The sequence below is a fragment of the Mustela erminea genome, chromosome 1, assembly GCF_009829155.1.
Source record: "Mustela erminea isolate mMusErm1 chromosome 1, mMusErm1.Pri, whole genome shotgun sequence".
NCBI classification, from domain to species: domain Eukaryota; kingdom Metazoa; phylum Chordata; class Mammalia; order Carnivora; family Mustelidae; genus Mustela; species Mustela erminea.
The window spans coordinates 25,569,213-25,588,028 of record NC_045614.1 but is presented as its reverse complement, the minus strand read 5'-3'; the positions used below and the strand labels follow the sequence as shown (position 1 = coordinate 25,588,028).

General features: G+C 44.0%; 1 protein-coding gene across 10 annotated transcripts in view; it reads left to right on the top strand.

Moving 5' to 3' along the window:
- ARHGEF3 (Rho guanine nucleotide exchange factor 3) overlaps positions 1-18,816 on the top strand; it is a 324,108-nt gene that overhangs the window by 258,177 nt on the left and 47,115 nt on the right. The gene's annotated exons all lie outside the window — the stretch shown is intronic.

The window sequence follows — 18,816 nt, the reverse complement described above, 5'->3', positions numbered from 1 at the left end:
AGGAGGCAAGGAGTAGCAAAACAGGCTTATTTTCCGGGGATTTATGAAACAAACAAACAAAACCAGCCTCCGGGAAATGACCCAGCGTCATTGCATTCGAGAACCTTAGAGTAGGAGAAGCCTGTTGAGAATATGGAACCCAGTGCTAACCCGCTGCTGGATCCTTTCAGTTTCTGCTTAAACATCTCCAGAAACAGAGAACTCATTACCTTTTGAGCCTGTACATTCTGTCTTTCTACAGTGTAGATCATGAAAAAATCCTCTCTTAATTGTAACATTGCTTCCTGCAACTGAATATTATATAGTAATACCTTCTCATGTCCTACCTCCTTAAATATTTGCAAACTGCTCTCTCTCTCCATCTACACACATGCACATGTGTCTCCACGTGCACACCCACACACGCGCACGCACGCGCACACACACACACACACACACACACACACACCCTTCCCCCAGGTGCTTGTTTCTCTTGGCTAGATATCCTGGTTCCTCTCACTTTTCCAAATGGGATATACTCTCCAATCTCTTTCTCTTCCTTGCTTGTTTCCACCAGACATGCTCAGTGTGCCTGGAAATCTTGAGTATTGATCAGTCCACAAACACACTGTGCAATGCTATATCAACAAACAAGGTGTCTGTTATGTTTAATGTGCTTCCTTGCGCAAGAGAAGTAGACTCATTCATTGAAAAAGATTTTTGAAATAGAGATAACAGGGGCGCCTGGGTGGCTCAGTAGGTTAAGCCTCTGCCTTCAGCTCAGGTCATGATCCCAGGGTCCTGGGATAGAGCCCCACATCAGGCTCTCTGCTCAGCGGGAAGCCTGCTTCCTCCTCTCTCTCTGCCTGCCTCTCTGCCTACTTGTAATCTCTGTCAAATAAATAAACAAAATCTTAAAAAAAAAAAAGAAAAGAAAAGAAATAGAGATAACAAATTGAAAAATTAATATCTTTGTCATTTAAATAACTTATACAGATGTAAAAGGACCTTCCATGGTGTCCATTGATAAATGGGCGAAAAGACATAAATAGGTAGTTCACACATAAGGAACTGTGAACGTAAACATTATTTAAATGTTCACCGTAGTAGAAATTATAGAAATGAAAAAGGTAAATAATAATAGGTGCTGTTTCATACCTAATTGACATCACAAATATTTTAAAGACATGATAGAACCCAGTCCTGGGGATGTTGCAGGGAAATAACATCCATCTGTAGGGAATGAGGGTACTCATCAGTGTATATTAAAACACACACAAAAAGGTTCAAATCTCTGGACCCAGTATCCCAGCTATTAGAGGGGAAAATGCTATGTGTCCAGAGTTGTTAATAATAATATTATTTGCAGGGGTGCCTGGGTGGCTCAGAGGGTTAAGCCTCTGCCGTCAGCTCAGGTCATGGTCCCAGGGTCCTGGGATCAAGCCCTGCATTGGACTCTCCGCTCAGCAGGGAGCCTGCTTCTCCCTCTCTCTCTCTGCCTGCTGCTTTGCCTACTTGTGATCTCTCTCTGTCTGCCAAATAAATAAATAAATAAATAAATAATCTTTTAAAAATATTATTATTTGCAATAATGATCATGTTGTATGGTTGTGCATTTTATAGGTTTCAAAGCATTTTTATATTCTTTTCCTCATCTGAGTATAATTACCTCCATTTCAAAGGTGAGGATCTTAAGAATCAGAGAAATTCAGTAACTTTCCCAGGATCACACTGCTGTGTATAGCAGAGCTGGTTTGGCTGTCTGATTTCAGTTAAGCATCCCTTCCTATTTACTTATAACGGACAGAAAAGCCAACAACCTCTCTAAACTATTTAATGACGGGTTAACTCCATGTACCATGGCCTCTAGCACAGGGATCAGTGACATCCTTTGAGCCATTACACACTAGCCAACAGAAATACCTTAATGTTCTTGTAAAAAATAAAAAGGAAAAAAGTTCAGCATAATTACACACATGACATAACCCATTTAAATTTCTACATAAGCACATGGGATGTAGGGAGATGGGGCAAGGGATGTGTTCTATCAGCATCCCCTGTCCCTCTCTCACCGCGTTCCCTAAATTCACAGCAGTGCTGCCCTGTGTTCAAATAGCAGGCAGGTGTTTTCCCATGTATGATTTCCTTTGAACCTTGCTCTGGCTGAAGGCACTGAGCAAGGCAAGGACTGTCCTCTTTGTCAACTGAGGAAACAGAGATTTGGAGAGATTAGGAGGCAGGGCCAAAATGCTGGGCCCTCTTTGTCCAGCCTTGACTGCTTGGCATACCGCAGTGCTGGCTTAACCCAGTCATGTTCCTGAGTGAAGTTGGTAAGCAGCGATATTTTGGGAGTATTCAGAGTGAACCCCATTAAACTTAGAACACTGCATGCAGAGACCTCACCTGGCAGCCAGTGGAGTAGTGGGCCCATCCTGTGGCCTGCACACCAGGTTCAAGTGCAAAGCTTGCTTTATATTTGATGTGTGATCGCTATTAAACAAGAAGCAAAACAAAAATGGATAGACAGAACCTTCTGTGCATGTAGATGACATCCCTTAAAATGATGCCTTCCTGAGCTCTGCAGGTCTAATGTTTGCAGCAGGGGCAATAATTAAAGGGTAAGGAGAACTAGAGCATTTCCCCCGAGGGGACAGTTTCCTTAGATACCACGAGAGTGAAATAAAACCGAGAGCCTACATCAAGACCTTGAAAAAAATACATAAAGGTAAATGTTTAGCCGGTGCAACCCTTGTCAGATTTGGAAGTTTGGAGTCTTCCTGGAGGAAAAAGCCACAGAAGAGAAAAGGGAAGCAGCCAGTGGGTGGGACTTGAAGGAGCTACAGGCCTGATACCCCAGGAGGACAAGTGATAAGTCTTTCCTGTGTGCGCTCTCTGGCCCCAGCACAAGGCCAGTGCAAGCGTCCCTCTCAAGTGTCTTATCTTACATTGAAATGCTAACATTTCATAATCCCCAAGTGACGCAGGCATGTCAAGAACGACCCCAGGCCAACAGAGAGAAGATAATTAAAGGCCACTGGTGAAAACTCTTCTTATGTTTGACTTCGCACAGGTGGGGGAGGGGTGCGGGTTGCTCATCAGTTCCTGTTAGGTTTTGGGGTCTTGTTCCCACACACTTTTAGCCATCCTCTTTGCTGGTTGGTGGTTTTCTTAGGTGCTTCTGGGCGTGGTCTTATAAAAGGGTCTGAAACCACTGTGAAGGAAACAGACTGTTAAAGAGGGAAAAAAACTGATGGTAACTTAAGTGTCAGCCAGAGACACATGGTGAAAAGTCACCCTCCACTCAGCTGTTTGATGGTGACTAAGATTGGACAACTTCGAAAGGAACACATCTGAAGACGGGCCTGGTTTTCTCTTGCAGTTTCTGAAGGCTTTAGTCCGCTCTCTAAGGGCCGAGGAGAGTGAGCTTTGTTGTGGCTCGGCATCAAGGAGTGGGAACTTGCTTTAGAAGACTCGTAAATGCTTAAATCTGAATTTCTCCAGCAGCATTTATTTCTAAGCTGATTCTTACAAGAGCCTCCTTACTAGCCGGGGACAGAACACAAGTAGGCTCAGGGGACCTTGGAGTCTTTGTTTCTGAAATGAGAAGATTGGCCTGGATCCCTTTTTTCCCAGAAGGTGGGTTTCATACCATTTGTGGTAGACTGAAGGACACCAGGGAAAAGAGGATACAGAGTTAAGACACACAATAAGTTTGAATCACTTTCTCTTTTCAAATCTCTTCCTGTACTTCTGATCCTTCTGAAGGTGCTGAGGCGAAAGTCTTAGTTCAGAGCTAGTGTGTCTTTAACACCTTTCTATCACTTACAGTCCCCGTCCCTGTCCACCGCCACCCCCCCCACCCCTTTTAACAAAGCTCAGGCCTCGGGCTTAGAAGCTTCAGCAGGCAAAGAGTATCTAATAAATAATTTAATAATAGGGTTCATTTTCTCAAGTTTCTATTTATGGCAGATGCAGTGTTTGTTGTTACAATATGGTTACTTAAGTCAAAGATGAGTAATTTAAGGAAACATTAACTATGTAATAGTTCAGGTGGCCTATACATTGGCAAAAAAATTGTCAACAGTGGTGGGGAGGGTTTGGAAACAGCATTCCTGTTCTGAGGTTCTTCTAGACCAGAGCTCTGCAGCAGTTGCTTCCCAAGTTTGGTTACAGCTGCTTACAGACTAAAACTTAAATCTGGACTTTGCACATAGGACCCAGATTTCAAATACTAATATTTTTAAATAGATAAAGATGGACTTTAATATGTCATAGAAAATTATCTTAGACTAGATGTTAGCAAATTTTTTAAAAATTAGATTTCTGTTCTAAGAACAAAGATCTTTTTTTTTTTTTTTTCCTTTTCAAAGCTTCAAAGTTCCCAGGTTCCAGCTGAAATCATTTAACCCATCCTCTTCCTTTTCCCATTCACCCTGAGGGAAGGATTGGGCAAGACTGTATTTTAAATTTGGGGCAGACCCAGAGTGTGGTGGCTGGAAACTTGGATTTGAGGGGTGGACTGAACCAAATCTGAATCCCAAGTTGGCCACTTGTGAGCCAAGAGACCTTGGACAGTGACTCAGCCTCTATAGCCTCAGTTTCTTTACCTGTAAATAAGAATTTCCAAGGGAACTGTGAAAAACGAATGAGGTTGCAGAGGGTGTGCACAGTGCAGGCATTCCTCGCACCGTTAGCAGCAACAGCATCATCTATTTTCAGTGCACGTCCGCGGAGTGGAAGCTGTGGCTGATCATCCCTATCAAGGGGTCTACTGGGAGGTCACTCTTTCCTCTGTAGGAAATACCCACCCAACTTCCCAGGGATTTGAGTTGGCACTGGCCATTATTTTTTTAAAAAACAAAAGATGTTCCAAGTACACTGGCAAGATTCAAGTTCATTCCTGCCAGGCAGGATGAAAAAAAAATCTAGTATGGTTTTCTGATGTTCCCAGAATGACTTTCAAGCAGGGAGTGGAGTGTGAGCTCAGGGTAGAGAGGCACGCTGGCCAGGGGAGGTGAAGAGCTTGTTATCCATCCCCAAGCCTGGCTCCCCTCTGACACACAGCATCTGGGAGTCTTAACCAAGCTCCAGCCACAGGGACAGACCCAGTGCAGGTGAGAAGGATTAGATTGATTTGAGAGTTCATCCTGCCCATTCATTAGCAGGGTGCTTTAATTATAAATAGATCCTTTGTTAGAAATGTGGGGAAATTCCAGAGCTTGATGGATACAACTTGGTGAAGAGCCGAACAGCTCGAAATGACCCCTAATGCTCTTTGATTGTCAGTAAATATTTCTTGAGATCAGACTCTACCTAACAATTTCTCCTGAGTTTAAAAGAGAAAGACATGCTTTCTGTCCTCGAGGAACTTGTACTTGAGTTGGACCCAGTCATTCAGAACCTTAACAAACAGACAGTGATCGTCAGTCAGAAAAGGGGGATGGGGAAGCAGGCAATCTCACTAGAGATTTTGACTACTAGGAGGGCAGTCCTGGGGGGTGGTCATCCAGTTAGCCCCTTGGTGCTGGATGCTCACACACCATTCCCCAGGGGTGCCTTAACAGAGGGCAATGTCCACTGGGGACACAAGAGCAGGGCACCTGGGCACCTGGCAGGGCACTCTGAGATGCTGGGGAAGGGTAGGAAGAGGAAAGACAGGAGGGCTGCTGATTCCAGAGTGACAGGGCTTGAATGTGGAATGAACAGCTTCAAGTTTTCCAGTCCCAGCCTTAGTTTCCATTGTCCTGCCTCTGTCATCCTTATTTCCCACAGGACTTAGGAATGGAGCAAGGTTCTGGTTCAGATCGCTGGTCTTGCTGAGGAGCAGCCTTGGGCTGAGTCCTTGCTCTGCCATTGGCTGTGTAACCTTAGGAAAGCTTCTTAACCCTTCTAAGCTTCAGTTGCCTGTTTTGTGAAACGGGCATATTAATAGTTCTAACTTAAGAGAAATCAACGAAATCGTGCATAGAGAGCACTTTGGCCCAGCCTGGCACGAAGTCATTGTCAGTCTTGTTGCTATTATGTTATAAGAGGAAGTTGTGTATCCCAGGAAGCCCGTGTGGGGGTGGCAGGGAAAGCTTTCAAGTCAGGTAGATTTGAATTTGAATTTCAGCTTTTACTGGGTATGTCTTAGGGTAAGTCACATTACTTCCCTGAACACCTGTTTCCTCTTTTATAAAATGAGGTGATGGGGTCACTGTATGGTATAGCTGAGTGTGTGAGTGCCAACATCTGGCACGGGAGGGCGGGGAGCTCCATGACTCTTGGTGCCTCCTCCTCCCCACCTAGGGGTCCGCCTTTGTCTAGCACTTCTTTCTCTATTTGACAGTTGAGTCACGCCTGGGTCAGGTGTGGGATGACTTCTCTGCTTCTAGAAAATTGCTAGAATCTGAGAGTAGGTCAGGAACCTGGCAGCATGTAATTTAATGACAATTCTGGAGGCTTTGAAGGGTTAGATGGCCCCAACGACACTCTGTGCTTCCCTGCTTTGTAAATTCAGGAGCAGTCCCAGAGCCTCACGCCTAAACAGCAGGGCAGGAGGAGTGATCCCCTGGCCAGTGAGACTTTCCCTCAATCCCTGAGGACACTTAGGGAAAATTTTTCAGGGAAATCTTGCCAGGTTAGACCCCACATGGTCTTCCAAAGGAACCCGCCCATCTGTAGATGGCCTGAGCTGAAGACTCATGGGAATTTCGCCTCTTTCAGCCACAATAAATAACATTTTTCTCTTACCACAAAACTGCCTTTGTCTTTTCTGGAAACTCTTACTGGCATCCCTTACCACTGAATTCCTAATGGCTAAACCAACATTTTTTTACAAAGCCAAACAGTCAAATCACAGGTTTGTATCTACTTCTTTTCTTTTAAGTCAACTGCATTGTCTATTCATTTTCTCTCTTGTGACTTTGTAATTGAAATTAGCTGCAAGTGATGTGGGGGAACAGCACAGGTCTCTGAGTCTTCTGCCTCCTTTGTCGTGCATGATACACTCTTTTTCAAACACGCAGGGTACTGAATTTTAATACACTGTAGATAATGATACATCTGGATGCATATTAATTGCTCAGAGTTAGAAATAACACATAATCACTATGTTTCAAGGTTGCAAATGCACAGCACTGAGGGCCAGTGTTTGTTCCCAGTCTTTGGAAAAATCCATTGTTAGTGGGCATTTTTTTTATTCCTGTCATTAAAAATGTGCTACAGAATGAAAACTTTCTCAAATATAGTCTTGTGTTCTGTGTGTGTGCATGAGTGTGTGTATACACACACACACACACATCTCCCAAAGATAACATTTGAAGCTATTCATGTGCTCAGTTGGAGTGTGTGGGGGCAACAGAAGGGCCATATGAAGCCATCATAGATGACCTACCTCATAGCTTCCTGAACAGCCTGCTTTCTGCCTTATTTTTCTACATACCGTTGCTCAGTGGGTGGTAAGATGTCAGCTGAGAGCTGAAAACAGGAAAGTTTAACATTTATTTTATTTTATTCCCAGTTCAACCAATCCCTTATGGCTGGGCCACTGGTAGCTTTTTCCATTTTGAATAATCAGATTTCCGTGTATTCTGTTCTCAGCTGAGAGCAGACTGTTCTAAAACCCCCAAATGCAGTTTTCCCTGGTTCTCACTGGAGCCATGTGCTGTTGAGGATGCACGTGAACCCAATGATTTGAAAGGATAAATTGTGCTAGCAGGGACAGCTGGGGAGTACCAGGGAATATGGCAAATCTAGTTTCTGTTTCTCTCTGAAAGCCACATTTCTGCAGGTCTCATCTGCTCAGATATTGTTCTTGTCAAAAACAGAAGCTGACTAGGCCACAGGAGAAGGGGGTTCATGTTCTCATCCTGCTGACCCCATGCCCTTGGTCAGAGGTTTTACCCAGCAGGTGTATGTGGGACCCCTCGTCCCAGCTTAGTCTTCAGTCAGATGGCAGACCTGGTTGTCAGTTTTGCTTGCCTGAGACATGTTTGATTATCCTAAATTGAGCTGGAACAGTATGTCCTTCCTTTGGGACATTGAGATTAAGAGCTGAACATCTTTTTTTTTTTTTTTTTTTTTTTTTAATTGAATTTCTGTGCCTTTTTCCCCCCCATTTCTGGGAAACGAAGATGATGCTCAGCTTCAAAGGACAATAGGTGAATGAAAAAGAGAAAGGACATTCCAGTGCATCTGTATGGTCCTTTCTGGAAGCCTAGGGTAACTTGTTATTTGGGGAGAAATTCCATCTTGCTCATCTGACATGGGTTGAACACCCAGAGTTCCTAGCCGTGCCTAATCCCAGATAGTACTAGGATCTGGCAAGACTGGAGGCCAGCTCTTCTAGACCATAATTTAGCAATGTTGGGTTAGGGGTAGGAGGGTTTTGATGCAGACTTCAAGACCCACTTGGATTCCCTTCCCCAACTCAGGTTCTTGCCTTGGGATTTCATGGCTGACATTTTCCTCTCCTCCGACATAACCTTGGATCCCGCCAAACAACTCCCAGTTTTGCTCTATCCAGCCAGAGCTTGACTAAACAGATAATAAAGCTGCAGGAAGAAAGGCAAGGCAGGAATGTGGAATCAAAATATGTGGTCTCATTACCTGAGGCCAGTGGCAGGAGCATGTCATTGGTGAGATTGTGGTGTGGCAGGTGACATGGAGTTCCCAGCTTCATCCTTGGGAGGCCCAGGGCAAAATCTAGTGCTGCAGGAAATGGATGAGGGCAGGAGAGCAGGCTCGGGGAGAGACGACACCTCTCCTTGGGCATTAGAAATAAGGGCAATAATCTGATATTTGCAGGAGGCAACTATGGGGCAGGCTTGTACCAAGCACATTACACACATGATCTCATGTCACCTTCCCAACAGCTCTGTTAGGGGGTAGGAGAGTCACCCCCACTTCACAGGGGAGGAGACCAAGCCCATGGAGGTCACATTGTTGGTTCGGGGTCATAGGGCATTGTGCTCTGGCTAGGAAGGTTGGCTCATATTTTATCCTTAGATCCTTTGCAAAGAATCAACACATTCTTTAGGCCAGTGTGATAAGAACCTTGTCACTTGCTGTAGAGACTTTCGGCCTGTTCCTAAACTCTGGGGAAGCCTCGGCAAATATCCTTAAAGTACCCTTGAGGGCAGTTCCCAAACCCTGAAGTGGGAAAGGAATCCCCAGTTGCATTATTCTCCCCCTCCCCCTCCAACTCAGCCCAAGGGGAAGCCAGGGAGTCCCTTTTACAGAGAAAAACAAATGCAGAATTTATACCCCACCCACCTAAGGGCTCCCAAGAAGTCAGTAGGAAATGACTGCCCACGAAACCCCAGAACCACAGAGGAGACCTTCCTCTGGGCCCTATGCCTGGGATTAGGCCACCCCTGCCACCTCCGGGTACCTTGTTAACATTCTGTAAGCAGGAATGTGTGCCTGGACTCTATTTTCTAGACCTACAGATGGGTGCGGCATGGTGGGCACATCATTTCTGTGGCAGTCTTGCAAAAAGTGCATAACCTGAATCTAATTGTCAGAAAATGTCTTCTGGGCTCAGAGTTGGCCTTCCCTTAAGGGCCACCGAGGTATGACTCTGGTGGAAGCCCTGAGACCTTTCCAGAGGTCAGACTCTTAAAGTGCACCAGCCCCAAGCATCTGGCCCTGTCTGCCTCAAGAAAGTAAGAGTTTTGCTTGACGTTCGGAAGGCAGATGTGGATCCAGGGACCGCAGAGAGCGCTAAATATTTGGCTTCCTCTTTCTCTGAAGGTCTGCAATGCCATGTCTGGGCATGACCAAAATGGGTTTCAGGCAATGGGCTGGCGTTTGCTAAAAGGAACTTAGCTGGGGTGTGGGTGTGGGTGTACATTTCTCCTCTGCCCAAGGTTAATAGTAACATCCTGTGTAAGAGAACTTGAATGTGGTCTTCTACTAAACTTCAATATTTTAGGGCTATTTATTAGATGTGTTTAATCTTGGGCCAATTTAACCAGTAGCAGACTAATAAAATAACAAATTTGGGCTTGCTGCCAGGATAAATGTTGATTTACCCTTATAATGTTGACTGAGACGAAGAACTCTGAAAGTAATTGAGGAGTGAAACATTTGCCAAAAATACAGTGTCTGAAACAGTGGTTCTGTTTTATTTTACTGGCACTGCTAAGAGATTATGTTTGTAACCTAGGCTGCCACGGCCTGCTTCAGCTCTGAGAGAGTCCCATATTTTACTGAATTATTTCCCAAGGTTCTTTTTTTTTTTTTTTTTTTTCCAATCCCATCACCACAGTTCAGCAAAAATGAATTTACCCACAGCAGCCAAGTAGGTCAGGTTATTTTTCTATAGTATAGGAGCACAAATTCAATGATAATCAGAAGAATAAAGATAATAAGTTGCTTGACGTCTGCCCTCAGAAACAAAATGGTTTGCCCCGAACATTAGCCCTCTCAGAGTTTGTAGTAAGATTAATTGCTTCTGTGGAGTATCCTGGCTGAAATCCATCTCCCTCGTCCCACACCCCTCCTTCCCTTCATTTTGCCATTTGGTTTATGCGAACAGGAGGGAGCTGCAGCGTTTTTGCCAACATGTGTTTAAGACTTGAAGGAAACAGGGAGGCCTAGAGGAAATGAAGCCGGGATGCCCACAGAAGTTGTCATAAAACGTGATTTTCTTTTGAGCCTCATTTTTTATTTGCTTTTTATGGGAGGCTCTCTTTGGGTCAGGGACGGAGCAGGCTTTCAGAGGCTCGTGCCAGCATTGTCTTAGTTCGGTCACATGTCCCCCTGATGCCTCCCGCTTAGTCAAGGCTTCCCAAAAGCAGCCACCTCGCAGACCGATGTTGGCCAGATGCCGTAGGGGCTGACCGGCACAGGCCGAGAAGACTCGATGTTCAGGGAATAAATATCATCTCTCCAACCCTCACGTGTTCAGTTCTGTGGCCCCAAGAGCTGACAGTTTAATTTGTGGATTTTCCCAGACCGTCTTTTGACATCCCTATTGTCATCTGCTGTTTAGCTTTTCCATCTCCGTGAGAAGAGGCTGGAGAAATTGTTGGATTCTCAACAGAACAACCCAATATCCTGTCTGCAGCTTGGACGTAAGACTGAACTAACTCAGAGTGGTCTGTGAATTTTATTTATCCAGGCTCTCCTTACTCTCTGTTAGCAAGCAAAAGTACTAAATAAATAAATAAATAACCCAAAAGAACCCCATATACAACTTTTTTTTTTTTTTTTTAAGAAATAAAGATGTTTCTCTTATAGCATCTGATATGGAGAGAGTCGAGCCATTTCATCAAAGAGGAAATCAGATCTCCCTTGGATGCCCAGGGCAAGGCAACCAGACCCACAGCTGGAGAGAATAAGCACAGGGTGTGGCCTCCGTCTTTGAGATTAGCCAAGACAGAGGTAACAGGGATGCCTTCAGGAGCTGTTCCTGGTGGTTTGTCAAAGTCCACAAAGTCTGTAGCCCTTTTGTTGAAACCACGGATAAGCATCTCTAAAGGAAAATTATAGTTCTGAGTTTGAAGACCTTTTGCTCACCTTGTGGGTTAGAAACCAATAATTCTGAAATGCATTTGGCCTAATCAATGAAGCCAGGTTTCCGTTGGAATTTGGGCCTTATTATTTGCCTTTCAACTTCTGGTAACACATGACACCAGGTCAGTTAGCTCTGTGCCAGGGAAAAGAGAACAGAAAAAAATAAAAAATGAGAACCACTTAATGGAAATTTCAGAGTTAGACACCATTATATTATTATTGTCTTTCTCTATTTACAAGAAAATAAGATGAAGAGTCACTTGCAGGCTCCAAAGAAGCTCCCCTTGGTGTTCCCATGGCCCCGATCCTCTTACTCACGTGGCTCTGAGAAGGTCTCCTCATTGCTGCCTCCTTGTCCTTCATGCCCCGCCCCTCTGGTCCCTTATGCCCCTCCCCTTGCCTGCTCCAGCCAACACTGACTCTCATGGATACTTTGCCTGGATTAGCCTTCTGGTTCTCCCTGTTCAGTCAAGAGACATACCCCCCTAAGGTGACAGATGTACACTTCAGTGAAGCCAATTTTGCAAATGCTGGAAAACACTCACAGAGATTTAAAAGGATGCATATAGTCACAAGGTGTCTCTTCCCATATATGTTTTAATTGCAAAAGGAATAGTAAATTTATAGGGAGAAATCCAGCAGAGAATACCTGTATTAGTTTCCTAGGGTAGCTGGGTGGCTTAGAACAACAGAAATTTATTTCTCACTGTTCTGCAGACCAGAAGCCTGAAATCAAGGTATCAGCCTCAGAAACTTGCAGAGACATCCTTCCTTGCCTCTTCCTGGCTTCTGGTATTTGTCATCAGTCCTTAGTGTTCTTTGGCTTGTAGATATATCACTACGGTTGCTGCCTCTGTCATTATATTGCTTTCTCCCTTCGTGTCTTTAAATTTCCTTTCTATAAGGATACAAGTGATTGGATTTAGGACACACTCTAATCTAGTGTGACCTCATCCTAACTTGATTATATCTGCAAAGATCCTATTTTCAAATGAGGTCACTTTCACAGGTTTGGGGGTAGAACCTCAATGTATCTTTTTAGGGGTATACAGTTCAACGCATACCCTGCCTTAACCAAATGGTAGATAAGTAATAAGATAATGCTACCCTGATATGATGTACCAAAAAGGACAAGTCACTTCTGTTGTATTCTTGCCAAAATGCATAACATTTATTTTTAAGATTTATTTACTTTTAGAAAAGAAAGAGAGGCCTTGTGAGCAAGGCGGGGGGCAGAGGAAGAGGGAGAGAAAGAATCCTTAAACAGACTCCCTGCTGAGTGCAAGAGCCCAATACCAGGCTCTCTATCCCAACACCCCAAAGTCATGACCTGAGTGGAAATCAAGAGTCAGAAGCTTAACTGACTGAGCTACCTAGGTGCCCACAAAAATGCATAATCTTATTTTAATCATGAGAAAACCTCAGATCCAAAAGGAGAGACATTCAGCGAAATAGCTGACCAGTACGCTTCAAAAGTGTCAATGTCGTGAAAGGTAGACCAGAGAACTGTCACAGATTAGAGGAAACTCCAGAGATATGACCGTGAGATATAATGTGAGATTCTGGATTGGATCCTGAAACAGAAAAGAGACATTAGTGGGGGAACTGGTGAAATCCTAGTAAATCCTTTAATAGTTTAGTTAATCATCTTGTAGTAATACTAATATCGTAGTTTTGATAAAAATGTACATAGTTATGTAAGGTGTTAACATCGGGAGAGGAGGGTACAGAGTATATGGGAACATTCTGTACTATTCTTGCAGCTCTTCTATAAATCTAAAATTATTTCAAGATCAATTTCTTTAAAAAAGAGAATGCACACATTGAGTGATTAGATAAACTCACCTGTTCCTAGTAGCAAAGGGGAAGGGGAGGAGAAATGATCTACTAAAAATCACACCAGTTTGTGAGTTCAGTTTTAGGCTTTGTTCATGGAAAGCTTGCTTTTCACAAGGCCCTGTGCTGTGTATCATTATTGTTGTCTCTTGGGCGGAACAGTGTAGCTGAGGTGTGTGGTCCAGGATAGGATTTCTGTCTTGTGTCTGCCACCTGAGATAGGTGACTTGTGTAACTACTTATGCTCATTGAGCCTCAGCTTACTCATCTGTAAAATGGGAATAAGGATCTTAGCTCTCTCATGGGATGTTCTGAAGGGGCCACAAGCAAACCCATGTAAAGCAGTCAGCCCAGTGCCTGACACAGATTATAAACTCTTATGGAATTAAATGATAGCTCTTAGCCGCAATTTCCACTACTGCATTGTGAGAGGATTCTTTCCTCATTTTTCAGTTGAAGAAACTGTGACTAAGTAACTTGCTAGAATGTATGAGATCCAGACTCAGATAGATAGATAGACAGACAGACAGACTGACTGACTTGTTTAAATGAGGCTCACTTGAGTCTTAGTTAGAAAAACATTAGCTAGGAAGGAGAACCTGTAGGAATATGTTGTCTTTGAGGGACAAGATACAAAGCAGGCTGTCAGGTGCCCCAGAGGGAAGGAGGGGAGACTTGGAGTAAAGCTTTGGGTTGGAGGAGGCATAGGCAATAGTTAAAACAAACAAACAAACAAACAAAAACAAAAACAAAAACAAAAAAACCTGGCCAGCAAGTCAGTGAGGAACCCAGAAAGGGTGGCAAGGTCTTGGCAATAGGAGGTGTCAAAAGAAGTGAGAACACCATAATATTTGTGGTGACCTAGAAGTTTTGAAGGGTGAGAATCTTGGGCATAAACCATGAGACCACATGAACCAGCCTTTGAGCCTAAGGATTTGGGTGGTAAAGTCAAGTCAAGACAGTCATGAGCTTTACATGTATTTGCCTGGAGAGAGGCAGAGTGACAGTGAGGCTCTGGCAAGGATAGGAAGTCTTTGCCTTCTTATTGGAAGGTGCTGTTATAGGAATGGAGAGAAAACCGTGAATTTGGGGATGCAGAATTGGGGAAAGGAAAGCACACTCATTAAATAAATACAACAGAAGAGAAGTCTCCCCTCCCTGGGCGGTCTGACCTGGAATGGCTCCTGTTCTCTCTGCTTATTTCTTCATCAGAGTGGAATACCACCAAATTGTTTTATGTTGTGGACTGTAGTGATTGGCAACCCGTCAATAGGTTTCTTGATGAGAGCAGATAAAAGATCAGTCAATTGTGGCTCAGTCCCTTGGGCATCTGCCTTTGGGTCAGGTCATGATCCCAGGGTCCTGGGATCGAGCCCCCCATTGGGCTCCCTGCTCAGCAGGAAGCCTGCTTTTCCCTCTCTCAGTCTCCCTGCTTAAGTGCCCTCTCTATCTCGCTGTCTCTCTCTCTGTCAAATAAATAAAATATTTTTAAAAAATTAAAGAATTAAAGCAGTCAACAGAATAGAACAGACTTCAGGGAGTCTGGTGGCTGGGTTGGTGCCTGTCCATGATATTCCTCATCTTAAGTCTGAACATTTCAAAGCAGCTCTCCCAGCTTTTGATTGCCCAGCCACATAGACCCTTCCCTCTTCTGGTCTATGTTAGCTGAAAATTGCTGAAATGCAGTAGTGGGATTTTTTTTCTTTCATTTTACCAGGTCTCTTCTTTTTTTTTTTTTTTTAAGATTTTATTTATTTATTTGACAGACAGAGATCACAAGGAGGCAGAGAGGCAGGCAGAGAGAGAGGAAGAGGAAGCAGGCTCCCTGCCAAGCAGAGAGCCCGATGTGGGGCTCCATCCCAGGACCCCAAGATCATGACCTGAGCCGAAGGCAGAGGCTTTAACCCACTGAGCCACCCAGGCATCCCTACCAGGTCTCTTCTAATCATGTTCAGTTCTAGATGATGTCTGTCATCTGTCTCTTTCAGTATCCTTTCTCACTAGCCCCTCACTAACAGCTGAAGTGCAGATCTTTGATGGCATCTGTCTGTTCACTGATACATTTGCAAAATGATTCTCTGTGCATTAAAATAAACCCTGGTATTATCCAGTGTTTGACTGTGTACCCCAGGCAGGACTGTATAATGAGATTCCTTTGCCTGGCCCCCAGCTTTGACAGTTACCAACCTGTGATCAGCCTTGTGTCTTACGCATCCCTGCTCCCTCTCGTTACTATGAACCAGATCCCACGCACCCTGTCATTTTGTTCGTCCCTTGTTTGTATACACATCCATGGTCAGGGAAAGTCTGTGTCATGCTTGGGCTGATTTATTTGGAAAGGCAATAAAATGTACTAGGATAGGGTTTACTCACATAAAGATAAGTCCGATATCTCCCCTGCCTACCAGGGGAGGACCCTGCATACCCAGCTCCAGAAAGAATAAGCAGATCAAGTCTATCCCATCTCCAGAGCTTGAAGACTATCTAAGTGCACCTGGGAAGGGTACTGTAGCTGGGAGTCTTTGGGTATGTCACAGCAGAAAAGCTGAGGCTGAGGACAACCGATGCAGGAAATGCTCCCTATAAAGCCAGCAGTGGTATAGAACAGTGGTCTGCAAACTCTGGTCCACGGGCCAGAGTTCTTATTGTGTTCAAGCAAAGAATGGTTTCTATTTTTAATGGTTGAAAAAAGCAAAACAGTAATGTTTTGTGACATGTAAAGACTCTACGGAATTCAGATTTTAATGTCTAAAATGGAACATCGTCACATTCGTTTGTTTGCATACTGTTTAAGGCTGATGGCAGAGCTGAGTAGTCATGATGGAGGCTAGATGCCCCCGAAGCCTGAAGCATTTACCATCTGGCCCCTTACACAAAGACATAAGCCGGGGGCTCTGGAGCCAGCCTGCCCAGGTTTAAATCCTGGCCAGCTTTTTTGAGTGACTTTAAACACATTGCTTGTCCTCTGCCTCAGTATCTCCATCTTTAAAATATGGATCATAATAGTACCTACCTATAATTGCATAGGTATTAGGAGGAATAAATTAGTAGTTATCTGTAAAGCATTGATAGGAGTCCCTGCAGGAAATATGAGCTTATTATTATTAATGTTATTTTTATTATTATTTCATAATGCGAGAGCTTCCCAACCACTCTGAGACTGTAACTTCTGTTTAACATGAGGGTGATGAAAGCCTCCTAGGGGCTGCTGGGTGTTCCCAGCATACCTTCTCCTCCCACAGAGATGAAGCCCTGCCTAAGGCTCCCCTGGTGTCCTCAAACATTTGACAGACTTTTCTGACTCCATCATCTCAGGGGCAGAAGCACTGGCTAGCACAGTTGATTCTCACCTCTCCCTTGCTCCTGGGCCGGTGTATGGCAGCCGAGAACAGTATTGCTCTGCAGTAGAGTGGTCCGTCCAGCACTGATGACTTCATCCCTGATCCCTCTGGGGTTGGGTTTGCGGCCGCGTGAAGGTGGTCTCATGGCAGCTACAGATACGATGAGGAAGACTGTCTTGTTGTTCCCCAACACCACTCTAGCTGCAAAAATGAAGTACAGGGAGAATAAGTGATGGTTTCCTATATGCCACATCTCTTAGAATGGAATCATTTTTGAAGGAATAAATAGTTGTGCTAGACCATATTGATATGGTAGTCACTTTCTTACATGCATGTGATCTGCTTTGATGGTTTTTTTGTTTTTGTTTTTGTTTTTTAACCTGTTGGAAGATAAGAATGAGGAGAGGGAAAGAAAACCATTGTCTCCCCTTGCGAAGGAGTGTTAAAATCTATTTTCTAAAAATCTCACATTAGGGGCACCTAATGTTGGGTAAGCATCCGCCTGTGGCCCTGGTCATGATCCCAGGGTCCTGGGACCAAGCCTTGCGTCAGGCTTCCTGCTCGGCAGGGAGTCTGCTTCCCTCCCAAATAAATAAATAAAATAAAATAAAAATAAAATAAAATCTCACATTAAAAATAAAATGGCACGGAGTGCTTTATTGCCCTTTGTTTGTAATTCAAGTACACAAGATGTTTTAAATTGCTGTACCAATTCATTTATGAAAATATGTGACCTCCATGACTCTTCACTGCCTCCTTCCCTCCCTGCCACCTCTTCCTTCTTTTCTTCCCTTTCCTTGTCCTCTGAAGAGATAACAGGAAAACATTTGATAAAAGTGAATATTTATTCATGGTAAAAATTCACTGAAAACTTAACATAGAGTGGAATTTTCTCTACTTGATTAGGGTATCTCTTCCATGCTTTCAGCAAACACAAGTCATAATGATGAACTCTTCATAATAATCACTTGAGAATCAAGAACTACACTAGAATACCTGCCCTCTCAGCCTATAATCAATAATATACAGGTGGTCCTAGCTAGTGCAATAAGACAAGAAAAACAAGAAACCTATGAGGCCTAGAAAAGATGAAACAAAACTTTGTTATGCAGACAATACTGCCTACACACAATACTCAATGCCTTTATCTTTTTTCTGTTTTTTAACCTTTGGAGTGAGATGCCCTCCTGTCCTGTCTTAAAATTGCATGGTGGGGGTGGTGTCTGTGCTTGAAATAGGGTGTCTTGTTTCTGGGTTTAGCATACACCTTGCCCACCTTGGTCTGGCAGCTGAGTTATTGGACTAGGAAGCTCCTGCAGGTTGTGTTCTGTCATCTCTCCGGAAAGCCCCAAAGCATCCTTGGAATTGCATTTGCTAGTTTTCAGTAGAGCTATTTAACTAGAATCTGGAAACATTTTCCCCAAGGGCTCTTTTTAGATAGCAGTAAAATGTAGCTGGAGACATACTGAGTAAATGGAAAAGAAAAATCAAATTAGGCCCAAAATTTTTTTAATCTCCTAGTCTCACTGAAACCCTTAAGGAGAACACCATAATTCATACTGGGTCAGACATAAAGCCTCCTCCACAGATCCAATAACCTGTACATGTTCTGGTTTTGAAATTGCACCTGCCTGCATTGCTGGATTACAGCACTAAATCATGCCGCAGTGGTTTCTGGTTCAGTTGTTCATTACTTGGGAATGTCAGATTGCCAGAGAGCAGCCTGCTGTTTACTTCCAAATGGGCAATGCCGTAAGAAAGGAGTTTTAATTACAATCTCTTGTAGCGCCACTGCACACAGCGTGCAGTGGGGCTGGTATTTGCATTGTGCGTAGATCTTGTAGCTGTGTAAACACCCATCGACTGGGTCATGTAAAATGGGCAGCAGAGTCAGCAGAACCCCAGAAAAGATGACACAGCAAGTGGAACAGAACTGAATCTTCCCCCATCCTGCCAAGCGTGCAATGCTCCCTGCCCCTTTTTTAAAAAGCAAGAGAACCTTGTTGGCGTTTGCCCTTCAGCTTCCCCATTCTGATACAGAATCTGTGTTCAGCACCGTGAGCCGTTCAAAAAAAAAAACAAAAAACAGAGACCTGGGAGTCTCCGGGTTCTGAGGTGCCTGCAGGATCATCTGAGACCAACTCCTGCTGCCCCGTGA